We start from the raw sequence: 14,512 nt of genomic DNA, 5'->3' as shown, positions 1-14,512 counted from the left end.
GGCACATAACAGGTTGTTAAACCATGCAGTGTAAGTAATTAAAAATGTATTCCACAGATTTAAATATTTTCTTTTGTTATTGCTGTGACACTATGTGTGATGGTAATATTTCTGAGAGTTTCAGATTTTGCACATATAATTTTATGCATTATCAAGAAAAAAAGTTACTGCTGCCTTGAAAGAAAATGTTCTGTGAAAATTTTTGCAAAAGCTTTACTAGTTTGTTTTGGGGTTTTTTTAATTGTAACATTTTTTAAAGGCAGGAAATGGAGTTAAAAAAAAAACCTAGCATGCTAAGTATATTTTTCAAAAAAGCAATAATTTTACATGTACAGAAATGATGCTAACCTTTAATACAGGTGAGACCACAGTTTACTTAATACAGTAATGAAATAGTGCTGTTTTTGTAGAAACAGGCTTCTGACAAAGATTTGTTAAAAAAAATTAAAAACCTAAAAGAGGGTTATTTCTGTAATAGTTTTGGTGAGCGGGGAGGGGTTGCTTTTTAAAAAAAATATAGTAAGTAATTTGATCTGGATACTACTTGTTACTTGTTTTAAATTACTTGACAGGTTTTGTTACTTTGCAACACTTGCAACAATGCAAATTAACTTCCTTATGTATTTTTTTAAACTAGATTTTCCTTATGCTATTACACGAGATGTATACCAGAATTCTCTGTAAGTCTCGGTGTAGTTAGGAATATCTGTGCAAGTACTTAAGAGTGACTGTAATTAACTGTTTTGTGAAGTTATTTTGAGGGAGGTTGCATAGACACATTCCATTGTACACAAAAAAAAAAAAAGGAGAAAAAAAGTGGAAATATTTTGCTGTGTTGCTTAATGATTATCATTTTGGGTTTGCACTAGCTTTCTCAGTTTGTCAATTTGGCTTGGTTTTGGGTGGGGGGTTTTTTGTTTGTTTTGGTTTTGTTTTGTTTTGGGGGGGGGATTTTTTGTTTTCATTTTTTGTTTGTTTTTTTTTCCTTTTTTTCGTTGCTTTTCTGAGTCTTATTTTCCATAAGAGAAAGTAATGTTGAGAGTTCAGTAATGCACAAAAGCTAGTTGCTTAACCTATTTGTTTGTGGTTTAGTTATTAAAAACTCTTCTATACCCCAAATGGCATGAAAGTGTAGTGTACATTTGTAATTTCTCTTTTTTTTTATTTTTCTTTTTAATTGTGTTTTTTTTTTGGCAAGCTGAACTAGAAAATCAGAGTTAATATTTAGAGCCAAAACCTTCTTTCTGGAACTTTTCTTCCAGAGTCCTTGACAGAGAAGCTAGTGCTGTCACTGCCATTACCAGGGTACTAATCAGCAAAGTTTACAATCATAATTTAGCTTCATGAAGAACAACAGTAGGGGAAATCAGTTTAAATAATTATATGCTGTGTATAGCACAGAAATGAGATTTTCACTTAATTAAACAAGAAACAAGGGTGGATGGGAGAAAGCCAACCTTAAAGACCATCTGTTTCCACAAGCGAATCCCACAATTTCTATTTTCTTCCTTATCATTGTATTGTATTGATTTGTTATTTTAGTTAGGCCATAGTATTTAAAATGAGTTGTGTTCCTTATTTATTTAGTCAGTGGGCTTTGATCAGCTCTCAAGCAATGTGATAAGTTTTTTGGCATGACACACTCCTGTAAAGCCCTTTTATGACTGTTGCAGGGACTTTCTACTACCTCTGCCAATCTACTGTTTCTTAACAGGTTTTTATGGTGTTGCAAGTCTAATGTAACTTAGACAATAAAGGGTTTGATTATCTACACTGCAGATTCTCAGTGTATCTGCCATCTCTCTCTCTCCCTCTCTCTCTGGTTTTTGTGCCATTTATTACAGCTAAAGTGTAGAAGATCTCTTTTATTATACCTGACGTGAAAGACAGACCACCTTCACCAGAGTGTTTTTGTGTCCTGAATGTTGTACACTGACCAAAAGTCAAACTTGGAGAAACTTCTTCCACAGATATAATCAGCTACTTACTACATTGCCCATTCTGCTTGCATTCATGAAATTCCTTCTGTCAGAAATGCTATGTATAAATCGGTGCATTCTACAAAATGTAAAACCAAGAGGAAAGCCTTTTCATAAAATTCTGCCTCCGTCCTATCAAAAACTCAGCTTTAGTGAAAACAACTAGTTTTTATCCTTTGGAAAATAGCGTCTGCTTGTTGGGTGCAAACAGTGTTCTGCTATTAACTGTAAGATAATAATCTATTGCTGGAAGGATTTCCAGGTGTTGACATCATGCACATTTCATGGTAATGCCTGTAAATGTGTTGCTGCCTTCTGTACTTTGGGGTGCTGTGTGTTGTGGGGCATATTTGTCCATTTGTCCTGCTCAATGCATCAGAACGTGCATGATGTTTTGAGCCAGTTTACAAAATTGTGTTGCTCTAATGGTAGTGCATCCCTGCCCTGTTCACTCATTTTCATGCCCAAAGAGTTTGTGACCAAGCCTGTGTTTGGTTTTGTTCCTCCTTCCTGTATTCCCATCCTGGGCTACCTCAAGTATATCTCAGCAGCTCCACCAGGAGTGCTGGAATTCGTTGACACATGTGGGGATTTCTCCTTTAAAAACTAATCTGTCAGAAGAAGATGTGAAACAAAGCAAGAGGTAACTTCTTTATTATGTTCTTACTACATAAAATGTGTTGGATTAAAAATGGGAAAGTTGCATTTTATGACAAGTCAAATTTCCTACCCTTCCTACAAGCCAGTATTTTTAAGCTAGCAGTTCTGTGCAAAGCACTGAATTGCAGAGTCTTCTCTCGTGCTCTCTTATTTCTCTTTAGCTGTGTTAGACTACCCCATACTCAGGGCAGTCCAATGTTCATAGGCAAAGCTCATGTGGATTCACTGAGAGCTTGTAGATAAGGAACACCTGCTTGGTCCTAATATTTAGAGGGTAACACAAGTGAAATGGAGTACATTAACACACATTAAAACTTTAATTTTGACTTCTAAATTATTAAATGTTTGTTTCTGGAGCAGCAAGTGGTGTAAAGCAGTTGAAGATAACTGAAAGCATAGACAAACCAATTAACTGCTTTCCTTAAGGCTGTGTGAATGCTGGCATTCTTGAGAGGGACTATAACCACACGTTGACATCATTAGCTAGCTCAGGGTAGACAGCAGCTGTTAAAAAGGTATTTTTGCTTGTAGTTTTTCCTTCAGATCCATTAGTATTGCTTTTAAGAGAAGCAAAACCAAAACCAACTCTAAACCCCAGGAAAATGTTTTCTAGTAGTCAAAGAGCAGATGGTACATGGGGAAAAAAATCCATATGTGTTGGATATAAACAAGTATTTCTAAGTTACTAGTGAAAGTGAGGGATGCTTTTGCTAGTGAGAGAGAAAAGGATGTGTTATGAATAGGAAGCAGGCACAGACCAGGGGTTGGTTCTGTTGTGGTTTAGGTAATGGTATTAAGAGCATTAACATGACCCAGATCTGTGGGTTTGAATACTGAGGTGGATGTTGCTCATAGGACCATAAGCAAGAGACATGAAGAAAGCAGATGAAAGATCAGTAAGAGACTTAAGTTTTGGCCCTCTGAAGTAGATGGAAAGCAGTGTCTGAGAAAGGCCAAAAGCTGAAGACAGGACTAAGGAGAACCCAGGAACAGAGCAAGAGTTTTAGAGATAACCACTATGGAGTGGAAAAGTTGTCAAAAAATGACAAAGTCAACATTTTGAGAGATGAAAAGGATGTGGAGACGGAGCAGAAACTCCGAAACCTAAGGTGTATGCCCATTGCAAAGGGCTTCTGTTCAAATGAGGAGGGATGTGCCGACAGCTTCTGGGGAGATGGATTGGAAACTTCTGAAAATAAGCACATAATTTAAACTTGGTGAATCATCATATTCTGCAAAAATATTCTTAGCCTCCATGATGTTCTGACAGAAAACAAGGGAATGCCTTTTTTGATCTTTACTCTCTTGACTGATGGGTGAACCAGACGTAGAACTATAATTATGAGTAGCTGAGGCTGGACTGAAGGGTCTGTCCAATACCTAAGGGGTTCTGAGAAACATACTGCTCTTTCAGAGAAACAAACAGACTGGTTAGCCCCAAGCAGGAGAGGGGAGGGAGGGGGAGCAAGCAAGAAGGCATAATGTTCTAAGCAGATGCTGAACTGGAGCAATCCTTTGAGGATGCTAGAGGGTACTTTCAGATAACATGCTCTAATACGGAGTATTTTAAGATGCCTTGTAGTGTGTTGGCTAAAAGAGACGGAGATGCTTAAAACTGTTAAGAAAAAATGTCTGATATTAAAATGGCTTCAGACACTTGGCTCTGTCCTTTGTGAAATCCTTTGTATCTCAAATTTAAGTTGTGGTTCATGTGAAATTGGTACAGAGGACTTGATTTGTTTGTTCCTGTGTCATCAGGTGAGTTTCTTGTCAAGAGTTTAGAAAATGTGAGTTACCCATGTTCCCTTTCTGTAAGTGAAAATCTCTGCATGTCATCTTTCATAACCATCAACCAACCCAAGTACCACAGGAGTCTTGGAAGGTTTTTCTAAGCAGAGAAAAATGATTTATTTATTTATTTTCTAAATATTCTTTGTTATGGTATGACATAAAATAAAAGGGACATTGACCATCCAATTTATCTGACTCCCAGAATTCAATTTACTTTTCTGAGACCGGGCAGTGTTGTGCTTTGCCTAGGACAGTTAAGCCACTGGTGTTTCTGAGACCTTCAATTTGCCACAGAGTTCTGGAGCAGTGCTCTGATAAACATGCTTCTGTGAGGGATTTCCCTTGGTGAAGGTAGGTCGCAAACAAGCATTTCTTGCTTTTACCACAATTTTTTGCAAAGAGTTGTGGTAATGCTGCAGGGGCACTGGATTTGTTCTTCCACATGGGAGCCAGCAGTGGGAGGTTACTGGAGTTAGCTCACCCACAAAAGACCATAGACTTAAAATGGTAACCAGTTTGCTGGCTACTGCTTTCCCAAACTTCTCTTCCTCCTCCCTCAGCACAGATGCAGGTGGTTACTTGCACCATAGAGCAGGTGACATCTCCAGAGCAGTGGTGGGAACAGGTAGCTGGAAAGTATCAGGAGCTTGTCTAGTCCCATTTGCTCTGCTGGGGTTTCCTACCTGATTGTCCTGTCAAATGGCAAATTAGTTGTGTGGCCATGCTTCTCATAACATGCAAAAGCCTGCTGAGGATATGGGAATGATTGGTTTTTCACAAGTTTTTTTTTTTCTTTTCAAATATTGACAGAGTGGAAAGTATCCTTGGCACTGCATTGTTAGTCAGGAGGAAGATTAGTGCAGATGGAACATGAAGCTCATAACTCTAGGTATGCTAGGTCTCCTGGTAGGTTCTAAGGGCTCTTACAATGACAGATTTTTGGAAATTTGCTAACCAGAAGGTGGAATTGTGTGGAAATTTGCTCATGTGCTCAGTCTCAGGTTGATCACCACCCCTGTTCCTTGAGAGTGCAAGCTGCCTGCTGCCACTGGCCCAGGGCTGACACTGGTGATGAAGGGGAACATGTACTTGGTCTTTCTTCAGCAGTGAAACATGCTTGGATCTTCCTTGGGCTCCCTTTCCTGACCTTTTCACTTTCCCAGTTCAGAGCCAGCAAGCAGGGGGGAAGCTTTGCTCTCTCATGTCCCAAGAGCCACATCTGCCAGGACAGAGCCATGAAGGGAACTGTGACTGATCTGACCCCTGCCGTGGAGGAGAGTGGCTCTGCCTTGCCACAGCTGTGTTTTGGGTTTTTTTGTTTTGCCCCAACCATGCAATGGGAGCAGCCTAGGATCCAGCAGGCCCATGCTCTAGCTGGGGAGATGTTCAGGCCTCCGTGGGGGACCCTGCATGTGATGAACAACTGAGAGTCTGAACAGTCTGCAAGTAAGGGCTTTCTTGCATTTGGCATGGGGTCATCTGTGGGCAGACAGCTGCAGGAACTTCCTGAGCTAAGTTGAGCACAAGTGCTAGGGTTAAATCCAGGCAAACCCAAGTGAAATTCTAGTCTAGTCAAGTCACCATTTGTGGGTGCAGAAGATAATCTGATGGGTAGTTTTACAGCTCTAGTGCTTTCCTCAGTGTTGTGTGTGATGTTTGACAAAGCAATTTGGCAGGTACAGTGTTGAGGGTAGTAGGAAGGACAGGTAGTGAGCAACTCTCAAAAATGACAGCCTTTCACTTGTTGCTGGCGAGGCTGATGATTTACTTCACAGCACTTGTTTTTGGGCTACTCCATTTCCTGCACTGCCCCTAAAAGTTCTAGTGCCTTCAGGATTAGGAACATCTAAGGAATTCCCTGCAAAGTTACATGAGTTATTTTCATTTTGTCTTCTCAGCACATGATATGAGAAATTCCATGGCCTTTAGGGTGAGACAAGTAGAAGGGGAATAGTCCAAGAGACAGCAGTGTTACTGTCTACTTTTCAGACTGTGACATTAAAGTATTTGGTGACTGAGTTCATTCTCCTTTGCATTGATTCTGTTGAATAAAAATTCTGTTGACTTTAAAATGAGGCACAGCTGGAGGCACCATTAAACCTACCTGAATTTTGCTTCTTAATCTGTGTTTTCTGAGTATTTTGCAGAAAATGAGTCTTGGTGAGTTTTTAGAAAAAGATACACAAATTTCTAAGTTTAGAGAAATTATTTTGACTGTAGCCAGAATTACAATGCTTCAGGAATCTGAACTTGCCAGAAACAGACAAGTGCTGAGGTGGCAGGAGGAAGCACCAAACTCTAAACCCAGCTAAATGTTGACCACATTATTATTACTGAGGCTGGTTTGGTAAATGTGACTTCAGGGAGTCCAGGTGCCCTGTAGGGCCTCCTCTGATAATTTTTTATGACACTCTTGGCAGAATAATTTGTAAGATTACAGTTTCCTTCATTATGTAAAGGGCCTCTTAGGTAGGTGTCTGTGCTGGGCACTGTATGGTAAGAGACATTTCCTGATGCTAAAAAGCTGCATGTGGGCTGCCATGCAGAAACGACTCAGCTGGCCTTGAGGGCGAATTCACCCTCTGCCCACCTTGCTTACCTGCTTGAGTGCCTTGAAGCTGCCTGTGAGGCAAACTAGTTGCTGCTTTGAGAGGCAAGATGCAGTGCACAGGGGACACATGCAGTGCTCTAGAGGTATTACCTGCCGTGGGGATGGGCCCTGGCACTCCTGAGGTTGCTCAATCTGCCTGAATCTCTGCTCTTATTGCAGCCGAGGTATGAAAAAAATAATGCTGTCTGGATGGTGGACATTGCCACAAGGGCAGGTGTGATGTGTAGACAAGTCTGACTTCAGACTGAGCCCACACTTAGCTGTTTCTTGGAGTATTTAATTGTTTTTAATTATTCTGTGGGTCTGTGTTCCTTTTGTACTGTTGGAAGAAGGCAAACTGTGTCTCAGAGGAGACCGAAAGCCTTTGGAGTTCTGTGTATCCTTTGCCAACATGGAAAAGGAGCAAACTGTCTTCACACCTGTGTGTATTTGAAGCAACTGCAGTAACATCGGTGGAATTTTTGCATAGATCCATGACTGACTTCAAGGACAAATTTGACTTCCAGGCAGTGATGCATGGGAACTTGATTTATGCCTATTTGTATAGTTACTTTATACAGGGAAGGAGTTACAACAGGCTTTGCAGGATGATGCCAAAATGGTTCTGCTCTTTACACACATCTGGGGAAACTGACACTAGTCCTAAAGCCAAGCTCTAGTTAAGGGATTAGTGTGAAGTTGATGTCATACATTAGATCATAATGTTTAACTGAAGTTTCTTCTTTTGGCTAGAAACTCATCGTACAAAAAAAGGAAAAAAAAAAACAACCAAGCAAAAACACCCCATCAAAAAACGTGCAATAAAGTAGTCTCAGAAGATGTCCAAGTGAATCAATTGTGAATAAGCAATGAAAATGATACTTAATAGACTTTAAAAGATTTGGCTTTAGTATGGAAATGATACCAGCTGAAGTGAAAGCAATACTATCTGCGTGGGAAAGCGGTATTGAAATATTCTTTCTTTCTGATGCCTTTTGTCAATAAGAGAGGCTTGAATTATGCATTAGCAAGCTATAGAGTTATGGAAGATTATACAGCAAGGTTATGAACCCAGAACAAAAGAAGGGGAAACTAGGTTCAACTCAGTAATATATCACTTGGAACATATATAAATGGTTATAATGCTTTGCACATTATAAAGAGAGTAGTCACATATTTAAATGAGAACAGAGCCATAGCTTCAAGATTTTCTTCAAATATTAATTTGGATGTTGTAATTAGTTCTTCTTGGGAAGCCTTGCAATGTTCAGTATGTTTAGAGTTTTGTGGAATATTCTAGAAAATGACTCTTTAGCAGACATACTTGACATGTAGGATTTTACATTGATATCAATTTGTATTCACATAAATGAAATTTTGAGTCGCTGGCTGTGAATAGTCATCTTTTGAAATGGGAGCCATCTTCAGACAGAGATGGTTGAAGCAATACTAATTCTAAAGACCAAGTATTTGGAGGAGAAAACGTAAGTGAAGAATTATTCATAGCAATTTTTTTCCTTATTAATATTTTTATAATGTGCTTTGCACCCTAAATTGACAAAAAGAAAGGGAAGCAAAATCCATTGGCTACTCTATTTGCTGTCTGCTGGTAGTTCCAAAATGGTTTGTTACTGCAAAGCTGTTCCCCTGAGTGACATCCCAGTGCTGTTACCTGCCAGGTGCTGGTACTTCTCCTGTCCTTGGTGTCCACCCCAGGCCACCAGGCCATGTCCACCCCTGCCAGTGCAGGATACTTCTCTGCAGCAGTGTGGGTGAGAAGCTCACACCTAAGCCTGACCTTAGCAGCCCCAGGTTTATTTATGTTACTTTGTACATATACAGTAGGTGTACTGTTCCCAGGTTAGTTTTGTTTGGAGCTGGACCACTCACTTTCTGGTTCTCTAAGATGGAGCATCATGGGGTGAGAGGATGTATCAGTGAGACAGAGCTGCTGTTGAAACATGATGTTTCCTTGTGTCCTGGGCTGAGCTGGCAAAGCGCCAGCTGTCCAGGACAGAGTGAAAAGGGTTCCTCCTCCCCCCAACCAGCCAAGGGAAAAAGAAGAGGGAGAGAGGAAAAAAAAAAACTTCCAAAGCCAGGTCTATGTTGAAACTAACTACATGTATTTATACAGAAAAGAGAAAATTAAGAGGAAACTACAATGTAACACACACTTACACAAGTCATGTATAACAAGAAATAACTTCCCACTTCCCAGTAAACACAAATTCTACCATTTTAACTACAAATCGTTCTAGAGAAGTTGGTTCTTCAGAGACAGACTTAAGCAGAGAGAAAAGCTAGGAACAAATATTTTACTTCCCTCAGATAACATGATGTTAAGCCGGTGCTCTGGGCTTGGGCCTCCCCATCCCTCCTGGGACAGCAGAGTGTCTTGCTGGCACCACAGCTGTGAAGCAACTGCCCAAGCCACACCCACACACCAGCTCTTACCCCTTTTGAGATGATGCAATATGGTATGAAATACAATATTATTGGCTAGAAGAAGTCAGCTGTTAGCTAGCTCAGCCCAGCTCAAGTCAGCTGACAATTCCCAGGCCTAGCTGAACTTTAAAACCTAAATTTAGGCCCACCTGGCTAAACCCATAACATATTCCACCCCTTATTCCATACCATATTACATCACTCATATCTTCAATCTATCTATTCCCGCGCTTAAACAGTCTTTGTTCTTTCCAGGGCTGTCTTCCACCCCTCCATATTGTAGGCAATAGTCCATTAGGATGGGGTAGGTACTTAAGGCAGGAAAAAACAGTTCATCATTGGACACCAACACCAGTTCAGCTCAGGTCTTCTTCATCTCATGGTTCATGTCCTACAACACAAAACTCAAAATCCAAGTTACCTTTTTCCTCAAGGTTAAATGTCCTTGAGGCACACATTGGGATTATCCCATCCCCTTCTTAGGGGTCACTGTAACCTCATTAGGGTCACCATCCCCACACTGGGGGCACTATCCCCTTTTCAAGGGTCACTATCCCCACACTGGGGTCTCCATCCCCTTTTCAGGGGTCACTATCCCCACACTGGGGTCTCCAATCCCCTTCTCAGGGGTCTCTATCCCCACACTGGGGTCTCCATCCCCTTCTCAGGGGTCTCTATCCCCACACTGGGGTCACTATCCCCTTCTCAGGGGTTTCACAATAGCGGATAACCTGGGAAATAATGTCCATGGTTAAATCCACCCCTCGGCCTTGTCCACCTGCAGGTGGGCTGAGGCATCATGGGCCCATTGAGCCAGGAACAACTCTCCCTTATGCTAGTCCAGGTGTGCTGTTCCTTCATTAGCTCAGCCTTTGGGCACATGAGCATCCACGTGATGAATCTCTACAGATTCTACTCAAGCAGCAGTGTCCTGCCACACACCAACAGCCCACATGGGCCTCTCTGTGATTCAATTAATCTTCTTTTATCGGTCCAGCCACCCTCAGAGGGGCACTGGCTGTCATCTACAAGTCAGTGTAGAGGTACAGTCTTGGCTAGTTTTCTGGTTCGGCAATGTCCAGTAGACTTGGTCGTTCTCCTCCTCCTCTCGGCTGGAGGCAGGGCGGCTTAATTGTGGTTCTTGGCTCTGTTCTGGGATCTCTGCTTCAACATGTGGACAGCTTTTTTACCAGCTTTCTTATGTTTTGATTTCCATACCTGGACTTCAAGCACAGAAGTAGATGCACTGTCCCACCTCCTCATGTCTTTCCCCTGGTCACACAGGCAGGACGACAGTTCACCATGTGACTCATGCTTGGGGTTTGCTCTCTGCTGAGGTGAGGCAGAAGAGAAAGACAGCTTGCTTTGGCTGTAAGGCTTCTCCTTGCAGTGGCTACATTCACAGCAGGTACAAGTTGAGCTGTCTGAACTCACAGAAACAGTCAGTACAAGGAATAAAACGAGTATCCAGTAGCAAGAGGACATTCTTATCTTAGTTGTTCTAGATGTACCATAACAAAGCAGAAATCAAGGAATGTTTCTATGAAAAGCTCCTGGGAACCCCGCCAACCTTCTGGGACACTTACTAGTGTCCTTAATTTCCCGGCCAATGCACCATTTATCTGTCCTGGGCTGAGCTGGCAAAGTGCCAACTGTCCAGGACAGAGTGAAAAGGGTTCCTCCTCCCCCCAGCAAACCAAGGGAAAAAAGAAGAGGGAGAGAGGGAAAAAAAACTTTCAAAGCCAGGTCTATGCTGAAACTAACTACATGTATTTATACAGAAAAGAGAAAATTAAGAGGAAACTACAATGTAACACACACTTACATAAGTCATGTATAACAAGAAATAACTTCCCACTTCCCAGTAAACACAAATTCTACCATTTTAACTACAAATCATTCTAGAGAAGTTGGTTCTTCAGAGACAGACTTAAGCAGAGAGAAAAGCTAGGAACAAATATTTTACTTCCCTCAGATAACATGATGTTAAGCCGGTGCTCTGGGCTTGGGCCTCCCCATCCCTCCTGGGACAGCAGAGTGTCTTGCTGGCACCACAGTTGTGAAGCAACTGCCCAAGCCACACCCACACACCAGCTCTTACCCCTTTTGAGATGATGCAATATGGTATGGAATACAATATTATTGGCTAGAAGAAGTCAGCTGTTAGCTAGCTCAGCCCAGCTCAAGTCAGCTGACAATTCCCAGGCCTAGCTGAACTTAAAACCTAAATTTAGGCCCACCTGGCTAAACCCATAACACCTTGGGATCAGTGGAATGATTCAACTGGTACTTCTTAGGCCCCAGCAGCACAGGATGACTGTGGGAGTTATTGCAGTGTTGGCCTTGAGGTCCTTGGCTGCCCCACCAGGAGTAGCACTGGGGCTTGGCCAGATGTTGGAGCCAGGTCCCTCAAAGTCCTTCTTCATATCCACGTGAAGCCCATTTACTTCACGGCTGACGTAGAGCCTGGTGACTGCCATAAGCCTGTTGAGACATAGTCTCTCCCTGTTTTGCTTGGCTTTGGAGGCAGCCTGGCTCCTTTGGTCCTCCATGCAAGGCTGTGGCCACCGCCTGTCCTCATTGTGCTGCTGCCCAGACATAGCCACCTCCTGCTTCCAGAGGTGCTCTGCTGCTGAGCTTCTCTTATCACCTCCTGCACTGTCAGGAAAAAGAGTCCATGTTTTGGTTGCTCTTGCTAATAATGAACATAAGATTTATTTTTTTTTCTAATAGGATTTTGGGCAGTGACCAAGTAGAGAAAAGTTATCTACAACAGTTTTGGGGGGTTTTGTTGTTTTGTTTTTTTTTTTTTTAAAGAGAATTAGGGACTTTGCAAACAAGGTCTTCTGATGGCTGAAGCTGTTTACTAAATCAATGAGGCATCTGAGGTACTCTTGCAGTTCCCTGAGCTGTATCATTAAACAAGTATAAGTCAACCAACCTTCAGACCACTGTTATTTGTGTTTAATCACAGCTGAGGAGCTACTTAAGAAAACTCTTGGGAAAATCAAACCATTTCTTTAAGAGAGAAACAGGGAGTCCAAGGTAAGCATTTACCAATTGCCAAGAAACTTTAGATCCATTTAGTGTCTCATTATTTGGTGAATAAACCACCTGGCATTGCTTAAAAAAACATCAGTATAATTCCAAGACAGACCTAATTGTATAGCAGTGTGCGGCCATTATTTTCTTTTATTCCCAATCTGAGATTGGGAGCACATGCCATATAGTTTTATTCTCTTTTCATTTGAAAAACAATGACCTTAAAAAATGAATAATTGTGGAGAGACAGTACTATATTTGGCTACTCATGCTAACTGCCTTGCTTAAGAAAGATGCCAGCTGAACCCTTACAAAAGAAGTAAAAATACACATGCTTGCCCCAGCATTATTGTGCTCTGCAATGAATGGTTATGATGAGAAAGACAGAGGAGACTTTGGGTTTGTCCTTTGTGCAGTTACTCTTTGGGCTCATAGATGAAGCTGCATTGTTTTGAGCTGGCCATCAGAAGACTCATTTTCTTCTTCCTCGTTCCACATTTATAGATTCCCATGAACATAATCACAGAGGTTGTGGCTTCTGGTTATGAGAGGAGAGGCAATTCCTGATCTTTGGTTGTTCTCACTACCTGCAGGTTTTGAAAACTATTTATGGCAAGGGTTTGGTGGAAGCAGGTTGGGATGTTGTGGGAATATATGTACAGCTCCTTAATTTTATTTACTCAAGGGACTGCTGCATATTGCACGAGGTATGAAGGCTTTTAAAAATTTGAGTTTCACTCCTGAGCATATGGTGCACTGCCAGTAATTAAGGCTGACTGTCATGGATGCACAGATCACTTTGAGTAAGTGATTTCTGCTTGGAAGAAACAACATCTAGGGGCCACCTAGAGAAAGAGGTAAATGCATACTTACCCCTATTATTCCTTAGCCAATACCAGTAAAAAGTGTAGCAGGGCTGAGGTCTCAGGTACTGGTGTCCTGCAGATGTGAAGGTCACAACTTCATCCAGCTGTTTGCATCTGCTTGTGCTTGTCTCCTTGTCAGTGAGGTGTAGCTCCCACCAGTTGCTTTTTAGTGAGTTTTTAGTTCAGGCAGGCTCTAGGAGAATTGGGAAATTGTCACCTGTGGAGGGTTGATGGCATTTTCTTGACTATTATTTTCTGCTGTGGCCTCCAATGTTCTCTGGAGCATGGAATGGGTGTAGAATAGAAAACATGAGAATGTCAAGTTGGTGGAACCTCAGGGAGCACCATCTTTGGTGCCAATGTCCATCCAGCAGAGGCTAGTGCTAATTTTGTTGCTACACAGCCCAAATAATTTCACAATTTTCATAAGATTTTTAGAATTTTCCAACTCTTGAAAATTTAACAGAAGTAATGTTTGGTTCATGAAACATAACACAGCTTAAAAAAAAAAAGGGATACAGACATTTTCTGCGTAGAAAGTAATTCACAGCTTGGGTAGTTTCAGGTCAGTTTTCGGTCTCCTGAAGGCTGAGGAAAAAAAGCTGCTACTGCTTTCCATAAAAGAGCCTGTTCTTGCTCTTCATTTCCAGTGCTTATTATTTTTACCACATTCATATATTTATATTTTGCTTTCGAAAGACACAGGGACAGAATGATACTCCCTTACCCCTGATCTCACTGCGATTATGTAGCATAAATCTCCCCATATAATCTTATCAGAGGACAATTCAGTTATTTTAAATGTGAGCCTTCTTGCCCACTAATCAGTTCATCTTCAGGTTTTTAAAAGCCCTATTTCATAATTCTGCACATTCCAATGGCTCCTGAGTGTCCAGCTCAGCTTTGTTGTCACTTATCCCCTTCTCCTTTCTTTCTGACAAGGCAGGCTCTTTCTCTCACTCACAGTCCTTGCATTCCTTCCAAGTTGATGCACATAGTCATTTGTAATCAAGGCTGTGAATTGTATTTAAAGCTGTACTGCACTATCCATGGATATTTGAATCATAAATGAGAGTATTGTCCTGCCTGTACTCTCACTTATTCTTTCAGCCGTAACAGATCCTTTCATTTGTGCTCAA

Source organism: Pithys albifrons, chromosome 4, assembly GCF_047495875.1.
Source record: "Pithys albifrons albifrons isolate INPA30051 chromosome 4, PitAlb_v1, whole genome shotgun sequence".
Classification (NCBI taxonomy): Eukaryota; Metazoa; Chordata; class Aves; order Passeriformes; family Thamnophilidae; genus Pithys; species Pithys albifrons.
Note: the sequence above shows the minus strand (reverse complement) of the source record.